This window comes from Narcine bancroftii, unplaced genomic scaffold (assembly GCF_036971445.1).
Source record: "Narcine bancroftii isolate sNarBan1 unplaced genomic scaffold, sNarBan1.hap1 Scaffold_157, whole genome shotgun sequence".
Lineage (NCBI taxonomy): Eukaryota > Metazoa > Chordata > Chondrichthyes > Torpediniformes > Narcinidae > Narcine > Narcine bancroftii.
In genome coordinates, this window is record NW_027211892.1 from 1,847,592 (window position 1) to 1,871,862 (window position 24,271).

Here is a 24,271-nt window from a genome sequence, read left to right on the forward strand (position 1 = left end):
CCGACTCCAGAGTCTTCTGAAGCGTTAGATGGGGTCATTACTATAAACTGTCCTTCCCTTCTTATTGTATCCCCTGGGTATGTTAACCGAAGGCCCTTCTCAGAACATTGTATGGTTATTCCTAGTTTGGTAAGAATGTCCCTTGCTAATAAATTAATGGGGCAACTTGGCACAACCAGGACAGGCGTTTTAACCCTTTGTCGTCCAAATGTCATGTCGATGTTATCTGTATAGGGCTGTGTTTCCCTTATCCCGGAGAATCCTATTGTAGATAATGTTTTGCCCGAAAATGTGCTCCCTGGGGGTTTTTTAATCACTGTCGTAACTGCTGCCCCTGTGTCAACCATAAATTCAATTTTTTCTCCATTTACCGTCCCCCAAATTTTTGGTGGCTCCCAGGGAGGCGTGATTTTTGATTCTCCAGGGCACCTTCAATAATCAAATTCAGCACCTTCCTCAATATAGTCATTACACTGAGGTGCCTGGACTTGTTGATCACTCTGCCACCCCCCGATTCTCTGGGGCCCATCAATGTGTCCATCCCTACCCCTTGCTTGTCCTCTTAAGTTTCCTCCTCTTCCCCGATAGCCTCTAATAGAGGGTAATCTTTTTCCCCTTGCTCTCCCAGCCTCCGGACAGTTCCGCTGGTAGTGTCCAGGATTTTGGCAGTACCAGCATACTACATGTTCCCCTCTATACATTGTACCTAGCTGTCTTTCCCAACCATTTCTTACTTGGGGTCCCGGATTTATCACTGGCCCCATGACCTGTGGGACTCTCTGTTGGGCCGCTAATTTAACCCCTATATGTTCTATGGCTCTCACCAATTTATCGGTTGTCTTGTCCACCTCCTTCTGGGACGCACTTTCTGACTTAGCATGCTCTGATTGACGATGTCGTTTGATTGCATGTGTCAGGTGTCTTTTCCACAAATCCTCTGACATTGTCTCTAATCCCACAATGTCCCTTAATTTTGCTTGAACCGTAGCAGGTAGTCCGTTTATTATCCCATTACGAAAGTGAGCCCTTCCTAAGGGGCTGTGGTCAGGTCTTTCTCCAGTCCCTGTTTCCCATAAGTCCCATGCTCGAGTGAAATACTCGTGTGCAGTCTCTCCTTCCTTTAGTTGAAGGGTTACCAAGGCATCCAAACTATAGGGTGTAGGAAATGTTTCTCTAAGTGCTTCCCAAAATTTATTCCGAAGTGGGTTAAATTCTATTTCATCCCCCAATTTACTGCTTCTTACAATTCTCTCTATTTGCTTCAGGGCCCCTTCTGCCTTTAATTTTATCATGATAGTTCTGACATCTGCGAGTGCTAATTGTTCTTGGCAGGTTTCTCGCTCAAAACAAGAAATCCATGGACTAGCCCCATTACTCAACGGAGGTAGTTTTTTCATTAAACTCTCTAAGTCCATTCGTGACCAGGGTACATATTTTTGAGTTCCCCGTCCCGTGATCAGTAATGGGCATTGATATCTCAATTTTGGGGATTTCTGCTCCTTCTTTACTCTTGGCATGCATTTATTTATCCCACCTTGTTCTGACTCTTCTTCGTCACTGTCACTGTCCCTATCAGCTTCCAATGTCTCAGGGTCAAAGGTATATTGGTCACGTTCATCTCTAAGATAATCTTTTCGGCCATAGTTTAGTTGTTTCACATCTTTCTCTTTTGTCCTAACTATGTCCAGGTAGGCATGTCTATTTTTCTCCCTCCCGAGTCTTTTCCTTCTACTTTCCTCCCATGGTGGATCGTATCTCGTTTCCTCTTCTATACTACACTTTTCGTCCTTTACTCCTATTACCATTCCTTCAGCTTTAATTTCTCCTGACAGTGTTGTAGTTATCTTTTCCACTTCCTTAAATACACCTACCATTAATTCTTTTTGATCCTCACTGATCTGCCCCAGCACATTAATATCTCTGTTTAAGTTTTTAATGTTATCCTGAACCTTTTTCATGTTCCATTTCTGTATCTCTAACTCCTTTTCTATTTTCTTGGACTCCAGAGGGGACTCTACATCTATTTCTCCCCCTTCTATTTTTATTAAAGGGGCCTGTACCTCGTCTGATGTGTCCCTATTCCCGTGGTTCTTGTCACACCCCAGTGTCTCAATATCTGGATATAAGGGACGTGACTCCAGTATCCCATCTGGGGTGCCAGAGAGAGAGAGAGAGAGAGAGAGAGAGCATAGCGAGAGAAAGAGATAGAGAGGCAGATACACAGAGCACAAGAGATAGAGAGAGAAAATGCCTTGCACTGGCCCCACTGGGAGAAAAGTCTTCAGATTAACACTTTCGTTTCAAAGGTTTTAAAAGGTTCTCATCCTGTGATCACTGGTCTGGATCAGATTGGGTCTCCCACCACTGGGAACTATCATTCCTTCCTTCCCTCCCACCTCGAGTGAGCTACACGTCAACCCACAATGTCTGCCCTGATCCCGCAATGGTGGGGGTGCGGGAAAAAGGGAGGGAGAGAGGATAAAACAGGATCCCATTTGATGCGGAGCTGGAATTGTGGGCACAAAATTAAAACCAAATTGTATTTCTCTGCCCTGCCCAACCTGGGGATTTCAGGGCAGCACCGCCACAGATTGGGATTGGGAGGGGGAGTGGGTGAGAGAGGAGGGGGGGGAGAAGAGAGAGAGGGGGAGAGAAGAGAGAGGGGGGAGGGTGAAAGGAGGGAGGGAGAGAGCAAACCCGGACACTTCGTGGCTGGAAACTGGAAACAGGCACTTTTCCTTTCCCTTCTGTGTTTTGTTTCTTCCAGCTTATCTAAGACACTACGTTTTAAAATTTTTTTTTCCTCACCTGTCAGGAACATCTCAGTGCCCCCGGGTAACCAACCCCTCTTCCTCCAGCGGTCTACACATTTTCGGAGCATTTTTTGTTTTTCCAATGCCGCATTACTGGTATTTCGCTCCTCTAATTCCTGATTAATTTCCTTAATAACTTGGTCAAAAGTCTTAGCAGGCAACTGTACAGCCATAGCTGCGGGACCGCTTTCTAATGCCTGTTTTAATTTAGGTTTTTGTCCGTTTAGGGGATCTATGTCAACGAAAATTGCTTTTAAAATGTCTCCTTGCAAGCTGGATGACTAATATCTTTTAAAGGAACAGTCTCTAAGTCTTGTCCTCCAATTGACTTCAGACTGTCCTGTATACTCTGATTGCTCGTTTTCCACTCTCTGTTTTCCCAAGGGGGTCTGAAAGTTAAATTACAACTAGAAAACCAAATATTTGGGCTATACTTTTGTCCTGTTTCCCTGTACCAATCTATGAATTTACGTAACTTTATCTCCTTGGTGATGTTGGGAATACCCTCATTTAACTTATCAAAAGTATTTCGAATAAACCGGGTGTCTCTTAGGAGTTTGTCAACTTTTTCATTAATATCTCCTACCTGATCCGGACACAGCTGTCGCAGCCTTCTGTCGTCGTTCTTGTTCACCAGGCAGGCGTCCCTGAGAACTTTTTTTGTTGTCTCAAGGTCTCTAGTGTCTGCTGTGGTATTCCACCACGGCGAATTGGGGAAATAAATTCTTAACTTCTCAAGTGTACAGACATTATCATACCTACCGGACATTTATAAGTCAGTCTCTCAGATACAATTGAGGCCAATAAGCCTGAACCTTTGTTTTCTTTCAAAGCCCAACCTTCACGTGGGAGATTTCTCCTCTTAATAACCAGTTTAGGGCAGAAAACTCAGGTCCTCAATTGTTTATAGACCACCTTCTCACTCTATTGGACTTTGCAACGACACAATAAAGACTTTTAAACTCTAGTAGTTTCTTGCGAAGCACTTAATAAATGTCATTCAAACACCTTAAGGACTTTTATCTTGTCTGTAATCACTTACGTGTTACAATCCTGGCATGCGACCTTCAATTGTGGTCGTCTAATTTGTCCGATCTCCAGTTCTTACTGACAATCATAAAGATTTTAAAAAAAAAGAGAATTTTGTTAAAACAGGCTTCTCTGGACCTTTTTATCAGCCGGCTGAGATGATTGTCAGAAAAAACAGAAACCGTCGTCCAGTGTTCACTCACCCATCACGTCGGGGTCACCAAATTGTTAGGTCTGCTTTGTTCATGAATGAGTGAGACAAACACCAGGCTGAGTCGAAATCAGGGTTCTTTGTTCTTTATTACCGGATTGTAACACTTGCGACTAACCATGTTAGTCGGAGAATGCATTCTGCCGTTATCAGCAAAATGGTGATTTTTTATACCCTTGGATATGTGCTTAGAACATCATCATATCATTACTTGTCCAATGACTAAAACTGTTGCTATCCTTTCCCTGCTAGCTTCCTGCCTCTCAATCCATCAATGTCTCTCTTATCTTGTAAGTACAAGGATGCATTCACATCTTGTTACAGCCCTGTACATTCCCATCTCATGATGTTTTACCTAACAGGAGTACAAGGACACCTCCCCTTCTTGTTACAGCCCTGTACAGGGTAACTCCCTACACATTCCCATCTCATGATGTTTTACCTTACACTATCTATTACCCACTGTTACTCATTCTTCCCCTTTGACCCCTCTGTTCCCCAACAGTTCTTCACTCTTCACCTTTGTTCCCCTCTGATCCCCATCTGTTCCGAACAATTCTTCACTCTACCACACTGTTCTTCACCTGTTCCCCAACTATTCCACACTGTTCCTCACCAATCCCACCTGTCTTCCATCAGTTCCCCATTTGTTCTCCTTGCTCCCTTTTGTTCCTCTCTGTTCTCATCTGTTCTTCAGTGTTCCCCACTTTCCCCACCTGTTCCCCTTTCCTCATTGTTCCCCTATGCTCTCCAGTATTCCACTCCATTTCCCATTTTTCTGCAGTGTTCCCCACGGTTCCACACTGTTACCCATCTGTTCCGCACTTTTGACCATATACCCCAATTTTCCCCAATGTTCTCCATCTGTTCCGCACTGTTCCCTACTGTTCTCCACCAATCCCAACTGTTTCCCCACAGTATCCCACCAGCTCCCATGGTTCCCCACTTTTCCCCTCATTTCCCAATCTGTTCCCCACTGTTCCCACATTCTCCACAGGTCAATATCTGTTCCCCATTGCTCCCCCCTATTTGTCTCTGTTCCACTGTTCTCCACTGTTCCTCAGTGATCTCCACTGTTCCCCATGTCTTCCTTCTGTACCTCAATTTTCCCCACTGTTGCCCACTATACACCACTGTTCCCTAATTGTGCCACGTGTTTCCCACTGTTCCTCACAGTTCCCCATCTGTCACACACTTTTGACCACTGTTCCCCACATTCTCCAATGTTCACATTCTGTTCCCCACTGCTCTCCCCGTTACCCTGTATACCCCACTGTTACTCATTCTTCTCCTCTGTTTCCCACTGTCTCCCGCAGTTCCTCACTGTTCCCCACTTCTCTCCATCTATTCTAAACTGTTCCCTACTTTTCCACTCTGTTCACCACTGTTCCCCTCTGTTCTTTACTTTTCCCCTCTGTTCCCAACTGTTCCCCATTTCTCCCACTTTCCCCTATTGTTCCTCACTGTTCCCGACTGTTCCCCACAGATCCCAACTGTTACCCACTGCACCCCATGTTTCCCATTGTTGCCCATCAGATACTCCTCTTTTTCCCATCTGTGACCTAAATTTCCACACTGTTTCCCGCAGTTCTCCACTGTTCACCATCTGTTCCCCATTGCTCCCCACTGTCCTCAACAGTTCCCCAGTTTTCACCAATGTTTCCCAGAGTTGCTCACAGTTCTCCAGCTGTTCGACACATGTTCCCGATAGTTCCCCACATTTCTCCACTGTTCACTAATGTTCCACATCAGTTCCCCATCTGTTCTAAACTGTTTCCCACTGTCCCTCATCTTTTCCCCACTGTTCCCCACCGTTTTCCTACTGTTCCAAACCTGTTCCCACTGTTCCCCAGCTATTCCACACCTGATCGCCACTGTTCCCCAACTGTCTCCAACCAGTTCCCCACTTTTCCCCATTCTCCACCGTTCACCATCTCTTCCACACTGTTCCCCTGCTCCCCACATTTCGCCTCTGTTTTCCAGCTGTTCACCAATTTTTCCACTGTACCCTACTGTTCCACCTCTTTACCCCACAGTTCATCACTGTCCCCCACTGTTCTTCACCTGTTCCCAAATGTTCCCTACTCTTCTCCACCAATCCCAACTGTTTCCTACCAGTTTCCCACCTGTTCCCCATGGTTCCCCACTGTTCCCCATCAGTTCCCCTCTGTTCTCCAGCTGTTCCCGAACAGTTCTCTACTGTTTCACATCTGTTCCCCACAGTTCTGCACTGTAGCCCATTGTTCTTCACCTGTTCCCCAACTTTCCCCACTGTTCCCCACCAATCCCAACTGTTTTCTAGCAGTTTCCCACCTGTTACCCATGGTTCCCCACTGTTTCCCATGAGTTTCCCATCAGTTCCCCCACTCCCTTTTGTTCCCCTCCATTCTGCAGTGTTCCCCACTCTTTCCCATCTGTTCCCCTTTCCTCATTGTTCCACCCTGCTCACCAATATTCCCGTGTTCTCCATTTTACTGCAGTGATCACCACGGTTCCACACCATTCCCTACTTTTCCCCACACTTGATCTCATGACAAGATCTACCTTGGAGAAAGCACAGAAATTGTGCAAATGGGCAGCGACATCTTGCATATGAGGTATAGGGTATCTGTCGGCTGTAGTTATTGATCTACGGTAATCGCTGCAGGGTCTCCATCCACCTGTTTTCTTGGGTACCATGTTTAACAGTGATGCCCAAGGACTGTTGGAGCGCTGAATGATGCCTAATTCCTCAATTGCAGTTCACTCTGCCCTTGCCTGCGCAGTTTATCAGGTGGAAGATGACGAACCCTGGCGTAATTTGGTGGGCCTGAAGTGTCTATGTAATGGGACACACCCTGGGCTGTTTAGGAGATATTGAAATTAGGTGAGAGAGTACAGGGAAATTCGTTGAGCAGAGCAGCATGTGCACATTTGTTCAAGGTATGCACCCCGAGGTGGGAAACTCTCCCTTTGCTGCATACCAGAGGGTATGTTTGAAAAGTGGTAGCAGGAACCAATTTCCTCCACTTCACATCTACTGGCAAGTCATGGGACCTTAAAAAATCTGCACCCAAAATAGGCTGTGCAATGGAAGCCAATACGCAATTCCAATGGAATGTCACACCTCCTATCCCAATCGTGACCTATCCTGTGCCAAAGCAGGGAATTTTCATCCCATTTGTGTTTGAAGAGTCAGGTGGTGTTGTTTATGTGGGTTTTATTTCAAAATAGGTGGGTGGGAGCAAACGAACCTCAGCACTCGTGTCTACAAGAAACGTGCTTACCAGCGCAGTCTTGGAAGATACAATGGGACGTACTTGTGCCAGCTGCCATGGCCATAAATGGTAGCCGGCCTTATCGTTTCCTGCCTTTTTTCTGTAATAGGTACATGTCGGGACACATTTATGGGCATTTTTTCACCAACGACCATGGTAAAAACACCATTCTCACCGCCTGTCAGCATGTTCATCCTTCTTTAACTGAACTGAAGATATAGTTGGCTCATAGGACATGGGATATGGATCTGCTGCGAAAACAGTCTGTACATGAGCAGACTCTAGTGTTGGAGTGTGATCCAGCCTGTCAGTCTCCTGCGCTACGTCATGAGGATGGTGGAAATCCATGTTAATGATTGGTATTAACATATATATAACATAACAATTACAGCACAGAAACAGGCCATTAGGCCCTTCTAGTCCGCACCGAACCAAACACCCCTTTCATATAACAATAACAATTGCGACACGACCTGGGAGTTTGGACAAGAATAGAGTCTCAAAAAGTAAACAATGAGAATAACCACCTGCTAATGCGAGCATCTCATTCATTAAATCGGATAGATTCCTATCACCTAGGTCCTCCATATTTAAAAGTCGTGCTCATGTCTAGTCAATTCCAGCGAGTCCAGGAGAAATTGGCGGAACCTGGTTTACTGGTTTTCTGCCAGGGGATTGGCAACATATTCTATTACTTGAGACGCTGCAGCAGTGTCCGATGCACCTATTACATGGCAGAATTTCATGTCCTCTGCCATTATGCCACAAGACAAATCTGGGTTTCAGCCTGATTAAGCCATACCCGAGGTTGATGTGTCCAGAAAGGAGGCAAGTGAAGTTCCACCACATTAACTGCAGCCGTGGTGGCAACAGCTGCTGCCGTCCTTGTGTACATGGTAACTGGAGATTCAAGCTTCCCTGAATCTTGCATTTGGGGTCCCCAATTGTAGCGACGACTTCGGTAGAGCTACTAAAGTAATACACACACAAACACACACACACCAAGTTAGTCAACACAAGACTGCTTTATTCAGACTTTACAGACTTCTTTTAGGAACAGTGGGGAACAGTGAGGGAACAGTGGGGAACAGAGGGGAAAAGTGGTGTATAGTGGGCAACAGAGGTGAAAATTGAGGAATGAAAGGAAGAGATGAGGAAAAGTGGGGATCGCTGAGGAACAATGGAGAACAGTGGGGAACAGAGACAAATGGGAGGAACAGTGGGGAACAGATTGGGTAATGAGGGGAAGAGTGGGGAATCATGGGGAACAGTGGTGAATAGTGGGGAACTGGTGGGGAACAGCTGGGGAATAGTGGGGAACAGGTGTACCACATCTGTTCCACCCTGTTGCCCATTCTTCACAATGTTCCCCACTTTGCCCCATCTGTTCCCCACTGTTCCCCATTTATCCCAGCCCATAAGTATTACATTCCTTAAATGGCAATTATTACCCCTTCTGGGCTTTTTGAATTTCTTAGGATGCCACTTGGGTTGAAGAATGCTGTTCAAACCTGCCAGCAGCTTATTGGCACTTAGGGCAGATATTTAGAATTCCCTTAAATCTACTTGGAAAACATCTGGTAAAAACAATGGCGTCATGAATATTCTGTCCAGACCGACTGTATATCATATTCAGGATGAGATTGATATTCCTGAATTAGCCAGTGTCCAGGCAATGGACCTCGATGGTCAGCCATATAGTACGACCATGACTAACTTGGACATACTGCAGGTGGCATCACAACTGGGCGGCCAACCTTACTTTGTGACATGTCTTTGGGCTACATGAGACCAGTGATTCCGGCATCTTGGAGGCAACACCTTTTTGACAAGATACACACCTTGTCTCATCCGTCCATCAGAACATCTGTCAAGCTCATGTCAAATAAATATGTATGGCATGGACTAAAAAAGGGTGTTGCATAATGGGTCTGCACAGGTACCTCCTGCCACACTGCCAAAATTCAGTGGCACAATAAGGCACCTCTTCAACATTTTCCGGTGGTACACAGGCGGTTGGAACACGTGCATGTGGACCTGCTTGGATCATTGCCATTATCTCAAATTTTGAAATACATTCTAACAGTCATAGAACGTTTCACACGCTGGTCAGAGGCTGTCCCGTTGCCATCCAGTGACACTGAGACAAGGGCAAGAGCATTCACTGTCGATTGGATGGCTAGATTTGGTTTTCCGACACACATTACTTCAGATCGTTGAGCACAATTCATCCACAGTCCAACAGACTTGTGGAACGTTTCTACTGGCAACTGAAGTCCGCACTTAAGGCCTGACTCACCAGTCCCAATTAGGTCGATGAGTTGCCATGGATTCTATTCGGAGTGCACATCTCTTCAAGGGAAGATATGTCCGCATTGTCCACAGAGATGGTTTATGGTACAGTTCTTACAGTTTCATGGGACATTCATTTCACAACCAACTCTGACCTGAATTTCCTTCACAGCTTTGACATGGAGTCATGATCAGCAAACTTTTTCCTACCCACTGGCATGGGTCACCTAAACAGAATGTGCCCCACCATTCCTGGACGCTGATTTTGTTTTTGTGCGCGGACAGGTCCCAGGAGCGCCATTACAATTAACGTATGAGGGCCCTTTCCATGTGGTGAAGAAGGATGGGCTTCTGTATACTTTGGACATAAGGGGACATTCACAGCTGTTTAGTGTAGACTCAAGCCTGCCCATGTGAAACCTGCTTCACCTATTTCAGTGCCCCCAGCCCAGACTGCGAGGGGGTCCACCTCAGGTGCATGCAGCTGATGTTTTAGTTTCTGTGAAGGTTCTGGAGGGGAACTGGGTGGTTTAGCAGCTGTGTAGTGGGCCGAGCGGGTAAGGTTCTTTGGCACGCGAGTGAAAATATAAGACAGACAGTTGGGAACTCATCCATTTAATTGACTGTCCACGCGTGTGCTTCGTGGCGAGGAACGGCACGTTGATCTGTGGATTCTCATGCCGGATGGCACGGGACACTCACACGGCTTCATTTAAATCTGCGTTCCTGTGGTTCAGAAGCAAACTCATAATGATGTCCCATGTAGCCCAGAACACACTAAATCAAAGAAGCCTGTAAAGTCTGAATAAAGCAGTCTTGTGTTGACTAACCTGGTGTGTGTGTGTGGGTGTGTTGCTTTAGTAGCCCTATCGAAGTAGCCGCTACATATATAAATATTTGGGATGATTATCCCACTTACAGGGTACTTTTCTTCCATCTCACAGCCTGTGGGAAGAAGCTATTCCCCAGCCTGGCAGTCCTGATTTTGATGATGGACGTGGTTAAAGATGCTGTCTTCTTCTTTGGCTTGGCTTCGCGGACGAAGATTTATGGAGGGGGTAAAAAGTCCACGTCAGCTGCAGGCTCGTTTGTGGCTGACAAGTCCGATGCGGTACAGGCAGACACGGTTGCAGCGGTTGCAGGGGAAAATTGGTTGGTTGGGGTTGGGTGTTGGGTTTTTCCTCCTTTGCCTTTTGTCAGTGAGGTGGGCTCTGCGGTCTTCTTCAAAGGAGGTTGCTGCCCGCCAAACTGTGAGGCGCCAAGATGCACGGTTTGAGGCGTTATCAGCCCACTGGCGGTGGTCAATGTGGCAGGCACCAAGAGATTTCTTTAGGCAGTCCTTGTACCTTTTCTTTGGTGCACCTCTGTCACGGTGGCCAGTGGAGAGCTCGCCATATAACACGATCTTGGGAAGGCGATGGTCCTCCATTCTGGAGACGTGACCCATCCAGCGCAGCTGGATCTTCAGCAGCGTGGACTCGATGCTGTCGACCTCTGCCATCTCGAGTACTTCGACGTTAGGGATGAAAGCGCTCCAATGGATGTTGAGGATGGAGCGGAGACAATGCTGGTGGAAGCGTTCTAGGAGCCGTAGGTGGTGCCGGTAGAGGACCCATGATTCGGAGCCGAACAGGAGCGTGGGTATGACAACGGCTCTGTATACGCTTATCTTTGTGAGGTTTTTCAGTTGGTTGTTTTTCCAGACTCTTTTGTGTAGTCTTCCAAAGGCACTATTTGCCTTGGCGAGTCTGTTGTCTATCTCATTGTCGATCCTTGCATCTGATGAAATGGTGCAGCCGAGATAGGTAAACTGGTTGACCGTTTTGAGTTTTGTGTGCCCGATGGAGATGTGGGGGGGCTGGTAGTCATGGTGGGGAGCTGGCTGATGGAGGACCTCAGTTTTCTTCAGGCTGACTTCCAGGCCAAACATTTTGGCAGTTTCCGCAAAGCAGGACGTCAAGCGCTGAAGAGCTGGCTCTGAATGGGCAACTAAAGCGGCATCGTCTGCAAAGAGTAGTTCACGGACAAGTTTCTCTTGTGTCTTGGTGTGAGCTTGCAGGCGCCTCAGATTGAAGAGACTGCCATCCGTGCGGTACCGGATGTAAACAGCGTCTTCATTGTTGGGGTCTTTCATGGCTTGGTTCAGCATCATGCTGAAGAAGATTGAAAAGAGGGTTGGTGCGAGAACACAGCCTTGCTTCACGCCATTGTTAATGGAGAAGGGTTTAGAGAGCTCATTGCTGTATCTGACCCGACCTTGTTGGTTTTCGTGCAGTTGGATAATCATGTTGAGGAACTTTGGGGGACATCCGATACGCTCTAGTATTTGCCAAAGCCCTTTCCTGCTCACGGTGTCAAAGGCTTTGGTGAGGTTAACAAAGGTGATGTAGAGTCCTTTGTTTTGTTCTCTGCACTTTTCTCGGAGCTGTCTGAGGGCAAAGACCATGTCAGTAGTTCCTCTGTTTGCGCGAAAGCCGCACTGTGATTCTGGGAGAATATTCTCGGCGACACTAGGTATTATTCTATTTAGTAGAATCCTAGCGAAGATTTTGCCTGCAATGGAGAGCAACGTGATTCCCCTGTAGTTTGAGCAGTCTGATTTCTCGCCTTTGTTTTTGTACATGGTGATGATGGTGGCATCACGAAGATCCTGAGGCAGTTTTCCTTGGTCCCAACAAAGCTTGAAAAACTCATGCAGTTTGGCATGCAGAGTTTTGCCGCCAACCTTCCAGACCTCTGGGGGGATTCCATCCATACCTGCTGCTTTGCCACTTTTCAGTTGTTCGATTGCCTTATATGTCTCATCCAGGGTGAGAACCTCATCCAGCTCTAGCCTTAGGGGCTGTTGAGGGAGCTGGAGCAGGGCGGAATCTTGGACTGAGCGGTTGGCACTGAAAAGAGATTGGAAGTGTTCTGACCATCGGTTGAGGATGGAGATCTTGTCGCTGTGGAGGACTTTGCCGTCTGAGCTGCGCAGCGGGCTTTGGACTTGGGGTGAGGGGCCGTACACAGCCTTTAGAGCCTCATAGAAACCCCTGAAGTCGCCAATGTCCGCGCTGAGCTGGGTTCGTTTGGCGAGGCTAGTCCACCACTCATTTTGGATCTCCCGGAGTTTGCGCTGAAGATGGCTGCATGCGCGACGGAAGGCTTGTTTCTTCTCTGTACAGGACGGCTTTGTAAGGTGAGCCTGGTGGGCAGCTCGCTTCTTTGCCAGCAGCTCCTGGATTTCCTGGCTGTTTTCGTCAAACCAGTCCTTGTTTTTCCTGGAGGAGAAGCCCAGTACCTCTTCAGTGGATTGCAGTATGCTGTGCACTGGATGGAAATGGTCTTTTTACAATTCCTTGAGCCCTATTTAAACAACACTCCCAGTAAATGTCATCTACAGAAGAAAGGGAGACCCCAGTGATCCTCACAACTCTTTGCATCATTCCTGTCTGATGCTTTACAGCTACTAGACCATCCAATGATGCAGCCAGACAGGAGACTCAACTGCGCTCCTGTAAAATCTCAGGATGAGAGCCGTTGGCCTTGACCTCCTCAGTCTCCTTGTGTGGTTTAGGCGCTTCCTGACCAATAAGGAGGTGTGATTGTTTTGTGTATTAATACATGTTCTGTATAGATGTAACAATCTTTAGTGGAGAGAATTACTCATTGTACTTCAGGATGTACAATCAGGTACAGAATGTCCTTAAATAGCCATTTGGCCCAGATGTCTATTCAGTACAAGAATACTTTCAATCTCAGGGAGATTTTGAACAATAACACCATTCATTTTGCAACAAGCGCAACTTAATTTTGCCAGTTGTTCAATGGCAAGCTATATGGGGAAAACACCACTGTCAACTCTTTTACCTTAAATTAGTAATTTTATTCAAATGGGCAGTAGATCAAGAGATGGAAACTGAAATCAGACAGAGGTGAGTGATTGGTTAAAATTAGAAACATTCATATTCATGCTATAGAGTTTAAGGCTGCCCAGGAGGAATATAATATGTTTTCTTTAAGTTTGTGTGCCCTCAGCCTGCCAAAGGATGGGGCCAACAGACATGTTGCTGGAAGGGTTTGAGAAATGATATGGTAGGCCACAGGAAGCTCAAGGTTAGATCCACAGAGCACAGGTGTTTAGCAAAATGGCTACCCAGTCTGTATTTGGTCTTGGTGATATCGAGGTCAACTGAGTCGACCAAATGTAGTAGATTAGGTTGGATGGGGTGCATGTGAAACAGTGCCTCACCTGGAAGGTCTGATTGTGGCCTTGGATGGAGGTGGCAGGAAATGGAGGGACAAGTTTGGAAATTTCTGCAATTCCAAAGGGGAGTGCGTCAGGTGGTGGTGGGTGGAGAGGGAAGTGCTGTCAAGGGAGAGGGAAGTGCTGTCGAGGGAGTCACAGAAAGACGTGCCCCTGTGAAAAGAGGATCTGAGTGGAGTGGGTTAGATGTAGCAGGTTAGAGAATGGTGCTGAAGTTGGAAGTGTTCAAGGATAATGTGTCAGATGTGGCAGCTGATGGGTGGTAAGCGAGAAATCTGAGGATTCTGTCCTTATTCTGCCAGAAAGGAGGTGGGGCAAGGGCAGAAAGAGAATTGGAGATATGGGTGCAGGCTTTATGGGTGAATCTGCATTTATTGAAGAAATAAGACATTTTGGGTGTTCTGGAGTGGAAAACTTCCTTGGGACTTTTGCAGGCCCAGAGGACCCAAAACCTAGCAGCAATAGAAAATCACCAAGACAAAGGATACTTAAACAAACGTCATTTTTAATTTTCTTTAAACAAAAAAACAGGATCAAACTTTAACTTATCACTATTAACTTAACAGCCTTACATTGCCCCGTTCTAATTCTCAGTGCAGGTGTATTTAATGTGCATAAAGTTCTTTGACACAACTCCATGTTCACTGGTGTCTATCAATTCTTATACTGTGCACAGAATTCAACATTTATGAATTTGCACCAAGCTCTGGTGCTTAAAAGTGAATGGTTACCCCTCCAGGAAGGCTCTTGTTGGTTTCAGAGAGGGATTTCTTGCTCATTGGACACACAAAAACTGATTCCCTCTGATCAGCCACTTTGGGGTCTTGTCAATGAAACCCGTCACGGTTTTCCAAATGATCACCTCTTCTGCAGGTCACCATAGAGTTCCTTTTGTTTTCCTTATTTCAGGTGAAACACTCAGGCCAGCCATTTCCTATAGTTTGGATTAAAAGTTTTTCAACAGGCTGAACTGAGAACTCACAAACCGTCTTCAGCTTGCCATCTCTCTATTAGAAAAAGCATATTTGGTCTCTCCTCTCTGCTTGCAAAAGCACATGACCTTCTTAGAACAGCAAACTGCAACCAGCCAGATTACTGCACCGGACCCAAACTTCTGAGTCCATTCATCAGTTGATTTAAAATCAATAATCCATTTACACCTGCTTTTGAAATTCTTTAGCAAAGCAGTCTCCTTGTTTTGTCTTTGCAAAGGCTCTTGGCGCCTGAATGACTCTCTATCAGCAAAGCTCTTGCATTTTAAATAAGAGCTGTTTTGTGAAGTGTTTGTGTTTGTTTGTGGCCTCCACGACTCCTACAATAATCTCTTTCAAAAACATATCAATATACAATGTGGTGTCCTTGCAAAAAAATAAAGTCGGAAGAGGTATAATCCAGGTAGCTCTGGTGACTGGAGTTTGTAATAGTTTGAAACTTGAACCTCTCTCTCTATTTACTGTCATGTAATTAAAAAGTGTTTTATCACACAAAATTGCTTTTTTCCTGCTGTGAGGCAGACAGATTCGCCATTGATTTTAATTATCTTTAAACATGAATATGGAATTACACTTCAACTTATGACTGTTTTACTACTTTAAATTACTTTACTTAACTTACCCCCCTTCTAATTCTAAGTGCACGTGTGTGTAATGTGTGTGTAAGTTCAGAAAAGTTCTTTGGTTCACAGTCCAATCTCACTTCTCATTCCTCCAAGTTCACTGGTTGCAGGCCATTCTTACACTGTGCACAGAATTTAACATATATAAAATTCACCAGGCTTTGGTGCTCGAAAGGTAAAAAAAACATTACAGTTCAGGAAGGTTCTTGCTGGTTTTCAGAGAGAGGTGTGTTGTTCAGGGAAGTATTAGGGTGTTTCTGACTCGTCGTATCTGCATCTGAATTCTGATATCTCTTCAGAAAAGCTCTGATAGCTTTAGCATGGAGCAGAGCTGAGCCAGGACTTTGCAGGTATTTAAGGGAGTGTGTGGGCAGGGTTTGTTCTGGACCAACAATCTCACCAAATGACTCTGCTTGAAATCAAGATTCAAACCATTTTGAGGAATACAACAGGAATTGTTCAACAAGAGCCCGGTGTTCCCTTATGAGTTTTCTTTTATGAGTGGATATGATTTTTTTTTAAAAGTCCGTTAATCTTCCTGATACAGATCTTTGTGTTTAACTTTCAGGTTGCTATCTGTTGTTAACTTGGAGGCCTTTAATGGGGTGACTGGGTGGAATCTTTGCTTGAACCAACCAGTTCTATTGCAAATTTCCAGCTGTTGGATGTCTTGCATTTGCTTGCAAGTTTAGCAAGTGGGGTTATGATGTGAAACTGCAAGGCACAGTGCCATTTTTGTTTTCGAAAATGCAAATGTGAAAATTTTAACTTTGGTCTCCTTGCTTTGCTTAAGTTTACAGAGGAGACGTTGGGTCAAGCTGAGAAGACAGAGTTGGATGCCCATTTGGTGAAGCTGCACAGGCAAAAAAGAAAACACAAAACGAGGGACTGAAAAAATAATGAAGCAAACTGAAGAGCTGTTGCAACCAAACCCAAGTAAAGAATTTAATTTTGTGAGGCGTACTTTAGAGACCAAATGATTTGGGCTTTTAGTGGTGACCTATTTAAATGAACAAAATCTGATTAGAATTTAAATTTATGGAAAGTTTGGAAGTTGCCACAAGAAAAATGGAGCATATAAATTAGATGTTGTAATGAAGAGAAATTAACAATACAATGAGCCTTGTGTCATAGTCTCTACCTCAGTCTACCGTACATCACGTTAAACCTTCTCCCCACTGTGAACCTGGTGCCACAGTATCTCCCTTAATGTACCATCCATCCCCGTTAACCTTCTCCCCCACTGTGAATGCGGTATCTCCCGCTGTTTATTGTACATCACTGTTATATCTACTCCATACTCTGAAATCTGTGTCACAGTATCGGCCTCCATCTACCTACATTCCCATTAACATTCTCCCTATTGTGAACTTGGTGTCACAGTATCAAACACAGTTTATCGTACATTACTGTTCAACCGTATGACGGATGTGAACCCAGTGTCACAATATTTGACACAGTTTATCGTTCATCACTGTTTAAACTCATTCCCTCTATTCAACTAGTGTCACAGTATCCATCTCAATTTACCGTACATCACCATTAAACTTTCTCCCCACTGTGAACCTGGGGTCACAGTATTTGACACAGTTCATCGTTCATTACTGTGACAGCTTCTCGCACTGTGAACCTAGGGTCAAAGTATCTTGCACAGTTTATCGTCCAGCAGTGATTGACCTTCTCCCCATTGTGAATCCGGTTTCACAGTATCTGCCTCTGTCTTCTGTTCATCACCATTAAACCACTCCCCACAGTGACCCCGGTGTCACAGTATCTCATGGAGTTTATAATATCTGTCTCAGTCTGCCATACATCACCATTAAACCATCTCCCCACAGTGAACCCGGTGTCATAATATCTGGAACTGTTTATCGTGTATCACTGTTAAACATTCTCATTACTGTGAACCCAGTGTCACAGTATCTGACATAGTTTATTGTACATCAATGTTGAACCTTCTCCCCACTGTGAAACCGGGGTCATAGTATATGCCAGAGTTTATTATACATCACCATTAAAACTTCATAATATTGTGAACATCATGTCACAGTATTGCCACAGTTTATCATATATCACTGTTCATCCTTCTCCCCACTGTAAACCCATTGTCTCTCTATCTGCCACAGATTATCGTACATCGCCATTAAACCTCTTTCCCCTTTGAACCTTCTGTCAAAATATCTGCTACACATAATCCTACACTGTTAAATCCACTAACAAATGGTTATCAGGTGTCACAGAACCTGGGACTGTTTATCGTACTGTTAAATCTTCCACCACTGTGAACTCAATGTCACAGTATCTATCTCACTCTAACAAACATCATAAAACCTTCTCCTCACTGTGAACCTGGTGTCTCTGCATCTGCCATAATTTATCATACATCACTGTTAAACCTACTCACTACTGTGTACCTGGTGTGAACAGTATCTGTCAAAGTGTACCGTACATCCTCATTAAACATTCTCCCCACTGTGTAACTGGTGTCACAGTATCTGCCTCAGTCTTCCATACATCACTGTTGTTTTATCTCTCAAATGTGAATCCAGTGTCACAGTATTTGCTGCATTATATTGGACATCACTGTTAAACCTTCTCACTGCTGCTGTGAACCCTGTCTCACAGTATCTTCCTCATTCTTTCGTATATCACCGTTAAACCTTCTGCCCACTGTGAACCCGGTGTAACATTATTTGCCTATGTCTGCCATGCATCACCGTTAAACCTTCTCACTACTGTGAGCCCAGTGTCTGAGTACCTGCCTCAGTCAACCATTCTCACATCTGTGAACTTGGTGTCTCAGTATCTGTCACAGTTTATCTTACAGCACCATTAAACCTTATGACAACTGGAAACCTCTTGTCAGAGTTTCTGCCACAGTTTATTGTACAAAACTGTAAACTTTCTCCCAACTGTGAACCCAGTGTAACGGTCTCTGCCTCAGTCTGCCGTACATCACCATTAAACCTTCTCCTTACTGTGAACCTGGTGTTACAGTATCTGACACAGTTTATCGTACATCACTTTTTAACCATTTCACTACTGTGAACACAGTGTCACAAAATATGCCTGAGTCTACCATATATCACCATTAAACCATCTCTCCACTTTAAACTCGGTCACCATATCCACCAAAGTTTATCGTACGTCACTATTTAAACTTCTCAACACTGTGAAACCTTTGTCACAGGATCTGTCTAACTCTACTGAACATCACCGTTAATCTTTCTCCCCACTATGAGACCCGTGTTACTATATTTGGCACAGTTTATTGTACATCACTGTTAAACCCTCTCAACACTGTGTACCTGGTATCATAATATCTGCTTCAGTTTACAGTACATCACTGTTAAACCATCTCCTAACTGTCAAATTGGAGTCACTGCATCTGGCAGGAAGACCATTCTACATCCGGCATCTGGCAGGTGGACCATTGGAAATCCGACATATGGAAGAAGAACCATTCCAGATCCAGCAACTAGGAAGACCATTCTCCTTCTTGCTTCTGGCAGGCAGACTATTCCTCATCCAGCATATGTCAGATGGACCATTCCATATCGGACATTTTCCAGGAAGGCCATTCCACATCATGAATCTGACAGGCAGAACATTCCACATCCGGCATCTGGCAAAGGACCATTCCACATTCTGTAAGTTGCTAGCAGTCCATTCCACATCCAGAAACTGGCACGAAGTCCATTCCACATCCGGATTCTCACATGAGGACCATTCCACCTCCAACATTTGGCAGGTGTACCATTCCACATCCGGAATCTGGCAGAGGAACATTCCACATCCAGCATCTGACAGGCAGACCATTCCACATCCGGCATCTGGCAGGTAGTCAATTCTAAATCCGGCATCTCGTTGGCAGACCAGTCCAAATCTGGCATCTGGCAGGCCAACTGCTCCACATTCAGCATCTGGCAGGTATACCATTCCACATCTAGCATTTGGCAGGAAACCAATCCACATCTGGCAATTGAAAGCTGGACCAATCCAATCCACATCTGGCATTCTACAGGAGTACCATTCTACAATCGGCATCTGGCAGGCAGAGAATTTCACATCAGGCATTTTTCAGGCAGACCATTCCATATCTGGCATCTGTCGACCATTCAATATCCAGTGTTTGGCAGGTGGACCATTTCACATCTGGCATCTGTTAATTGGACAATTTCACATCTGGCAGTAGGACCATACCATATCTGGCATCTGGTAGGTGGACCATTCCGTCTGCAATTTGTCAGGATGACCATTCCACCTCTGCATCTGGCAGGTGGACTATTCCACATTAACATCAGCCAGGCAGGACATTCCACATCTGTCATCTGGCAGGAGGACAATTCCACCTCTGATATCTGGCAAGTGGACAATTTCACATCTGAAATCTGGTAGGCAGACAATTCCACATCTGGCATCTGGCACGATGACCATTCAACCTCAGGCATCTGGCAGATGGACTATTCCACTACAGCGTCAGCCAGGTGGCTCATTCCACATCCAGCATCTGGCAGGAGTACCATTATACATTCAGCATCTGGCAGGCATACCATTTCACATCAGGCATTTTTCAGATGGATCATTCCATATCTGGTATCTGTTGACCATTCACCATCCAGCATCTGGCAGGTGGACTATTTCACATCTGGCATCTGTCAAGTGAACCATTCCACATATGGCAGGAGGACAATACCATATCTGGCACCTTCTAGGCGGACCATTCCACATTTGCAATTTGTCAGGATGACCATTCAACCTCCAGCATCTGGCAGGTGGACTATTCCACACCAGCATCAGCCACGCAGACCATTCCACATCTGGCATCTGGCATGAATTCCATTCCACATCCAGCATCTGTCCAGAAGATAATTCTACATTTGGCATATGGCCGGTGAACCATTACACATCTGGCAACTGGCAAGTGGACGTTTCCATATCCAGCAAATGGCAGGAAGCTGATATGACATTTGACATCTGACATGCAGACCATTCTGCATCCGGCATCTGACAAGTGGTCCATTCCAAATCCGGCGTCTCACAGGTAGACCATTGCACATCTGGCATCTGTCAGGTAGACTAGTCAATATCTGACCTCAAGTGGGTGGACAATGCCACATCTGGCATCTGGCCAGACGACCACTCCACATCCTGCATCTAGGAAAAACACCATTCCACATCTGGCATCTGACAGCAAACCATTCCTCATCCGGCAACTGTGGTCTATTCCACTCCAACAAACTATTCCTCATCTGGCAACGTGGTCTATTCCACTCCAGCATCAGCCAGGCAGACCATTCCATATCTTTCATCAGTCAGGTCCATCATTCCACATCTAGCAACTGGGAGGCGGACCAGACCATTACACATCTGGCATCCCTCAGGCGGTCCATTCTACATCTGGCATCTGGTAGGCGGACCATTCAACATCTGGCATGTGGCAGGAAGACCATTCCACCTCCGGCATCTGTCTGGTGGACCAATCCACATCCAGCAACTGGCATGCGGAATATTCCACATGTGGCATCTGGCAGGAGGACTTCCACATGCCATCTGGCAGGAGGTCCTTTCCAAATCTGGCATCTGACCAGAAGATCATTCCACATCTGGCATCTGGCAGGCGGACCATTCCACATCCAGCATCTGGCAGGAGGACTATTCCATTTAAGGCATCTGGCAGGCGGAACTTTCCAAACCTGGCATCTGGCCATAAGACCATTCTACATCTGGCATCTGGCAGGCGGACCATTCCACATCCAGCATCTGGCAGTTTGACCATTTCACATCCAGCATCTGGCAGGTGGTCCTTTCCACATCCGGTATATGGCAGGCGGACCATTCCACATCCAGCATCTTGCAGATGGACTATTCCACATCCGGCATCCTGAAGTGCTCTCGGCAATGGGTAAAGTAGTACCTCTCACTTTGTTCGTTTTAGATTGGTCACAATGTTTGAGCTTCTGAAAGAAAACAGACACACACACTGAGAGCACTTTAGTTTATACAAAACTTTATTACTAAATCTGAAGCTGAATTCAAAGTACAATATCACATCTCCAGGTCACACTGATAAAATTACTCACATAACAAGCTTACACTGTGGGACTCAGTAACATAAAATGTACAATATGGGATTTACAAAGAAAACATGATTATACAGTGGAACTCACTCACGTAACAAGGTTACACTGTGGAACTCACTAACAAAACATTTTCAATGTCGAACCCAGTGATATAACAAGGTCAGAATGTGGGACTCACTCACATAACAAGGTAGGACGGTGGGTAAAAATTACATCACGTTCCTTCTGTGGAACTCATTCAAATAACAAAGTTAAGTTGTGTAATCCCCCTCAATAAGAAAATTAAACTGTGGGAATCTCTCATATAATAGGTTTGCAATGTGGAACTCACTAGCACATCAATATCACACTGTGGAACTAACTCAAATAGCAAGGTCACACTGTGAAAGTCACCAACATAACAAGCTCACACTCTGGTCCTCAATCAATTCACCAGTTTTCACTGTGGGACTCACTGACATAACATGGTTTGAATGTGGAACTCACTCACAGAACCAGTCCACACTGTGAAAATCATTCCTATCACCAGGTCACACTGTGAAAATCACTCACTTTACATTTTCAATGTCGAACTCACTGACATAACCAGGTCAAACTGTGCGACTCACTCACAGAACATGAGAACACTGTGGGAATCCCTCAAATAACAATGTTACACCGTGAAACTGACTCAGATAACAAGCTTACACTGTGGAACTCTCTCACATAAAAAATTTACACTGTGGGAATCAATCACATAAAAAGTTTAAACAGTGGGAATCAAACACATAACGTCACACTGTCGAATTCTCTGACATACCAATATTACACTGTGAGACTCACTAACTAGCCAGGTTGAATCTGAGGAATTCTCTTCCATAATGATGACACACTTTGAAACTCACTCAGATAATAAGGTCACACTGTTGGACTCACTAACATAACATTTTCAATATAGAATTTAGTGAAATTACAAGGTCGCACTGTGTAAATTATTCACAAAACAAGTTTACACTGTGGGAGTCACTAACATGAAGTTTACAATATGGGATTCACTAAGTGAACAAAATTATACTGTGCAACTCTCTCACATGACAAATTTACACTGTGGAACAGACTCACATAACACGGTTACACTGTGGAGCTGACTCACCTAAAAAGGTTGCACTGAGGAACTCACTAACATCACATTTTCAATATCGAATTTAGCGAAATTACAAGGTTACACTGTGAAACTCACCCACATAACAAGTTTACACGGTGGGAATCTCACACATAACAATGTCACACTGTCAAACTCACTCTATACCAATGTTACACTCTGAGGCCCACTAACTAGACAGGTTGACACTGTGGAATTCACTTCCATAACAATGTCACACTTTCAAACACACTGACATTACAAGGTCAAATGGTGAGACTCACTCACACTGTGGAACACACTCACCTAAAAAAGTTGCACTGAGGAACTCACAAACATAACATTTTCAAAACTGAATTTAGCAAAATTACAAGGTTACACTGTGAAACTCACCCACATAACAAATTTACACCTTGGGAATCTCACACATAAAATGTCACACTGTCGAACGCACTCCATACCAATGTTACACCCTGAGACCCACTAAGTAGAAAGGTTGACACTGTGGAAATCTCTTCCATAACAATGTCACACTTTCAAACTCACTGACATTACAAGTTTACTCTGTGGGAATTTCTCACATAATAAGGTCAATTTGTGGGACTCACATAATAAGGTCACACTGTGAAAATTACTCACGGAACAAATTTACACTGTGGGACTCACGAACATAAAGTTTACAATATGGGATGCCCTAAGTACCCAAAATTATACTGTGGAACTCTCCAAAATAACACGGTTACACTGTGGAACACACTCACCTAAACATGTTTCATTGAGGAACTCACTAACATAACATTTTCAATATCGAATTTAGCAAAATTACAAGGTTACACTGTGAAACTCACCCACATAACAAGTTTACACTGTGGGAATCTCACACATAACAATGTCACACAGTCAAACTCACTCTCTACCAATGTTACAATCTGAGGCTCACTAACTAGACAGGTTGACACTGTGGAATTCACTTCCATAACATCGTCACACTTTGAAACTCTCTAATATAACAAGGTCAAATGGTGGGACACACTCACACTGTGGAACACACTCACCTAAAAAAGGTGCACTGAGGAACTCACTAACATCACATTTTCAATGTCGAATTTAGCAAAATTAAAAGGTTACACTGTGAAACTCAGACACATAACAAGTTTACATGGTGGGAATCACTCACAATAAGGTCACACTGTGTAAATGATTCACAAATCAAGTTAACACTGTGGGACTCACTTACATGAAGTTTACAATATGGGATTCCCTAAGTGAACAAAATTGGACTGTGAAACTCTCTCACATGACAAGTTTACACTGTGGAACTGACTCACATAACAAGGATATTCTGTGGCCTCACTCACCTAAAAAGGTTACACTGAGGAACTGACTAACATCACATTTTCAATATCGAATTTAGCGAAATTAAAAGGTAACACTGTGAAACTCAGACACAAAACAAGTTTACACGGTGGGACTCTCACACATAACAATGTCACATTGTCAAACTCACTCTATACCAATGTTACACTCTGAGGCCCACTAACTAGACAGGTTGACACTGTGGAATTCACTTCCATAACAATGTTAAACTTTCTAACTCACTGA

General features: G+C 44.7%; 1 long non-coding RNA gene across 1 annotated transcript in view; it reads left to right on the forward strand.

Moving 5' to 3' along the window:
• The window catches only part of LOC138750511 (uncharacterized), a 503,134-nt gene extending 486,673 nt beyond the window's left edge, over nt 1-16,461 (forward strand). The window contains exon 3 of the long non-coding RNA XR_011349370.1: nt 16,260-16,461. This is a non-coding gene — a long non-coding RNA (uncharacterized lncRNA). The remainder of the gene's footprint in view (nt 1-16,259) is intronic.
• The last annotated feature ends 7,810 nt before the right edge of the window (nt 16,462-24,271 follow it).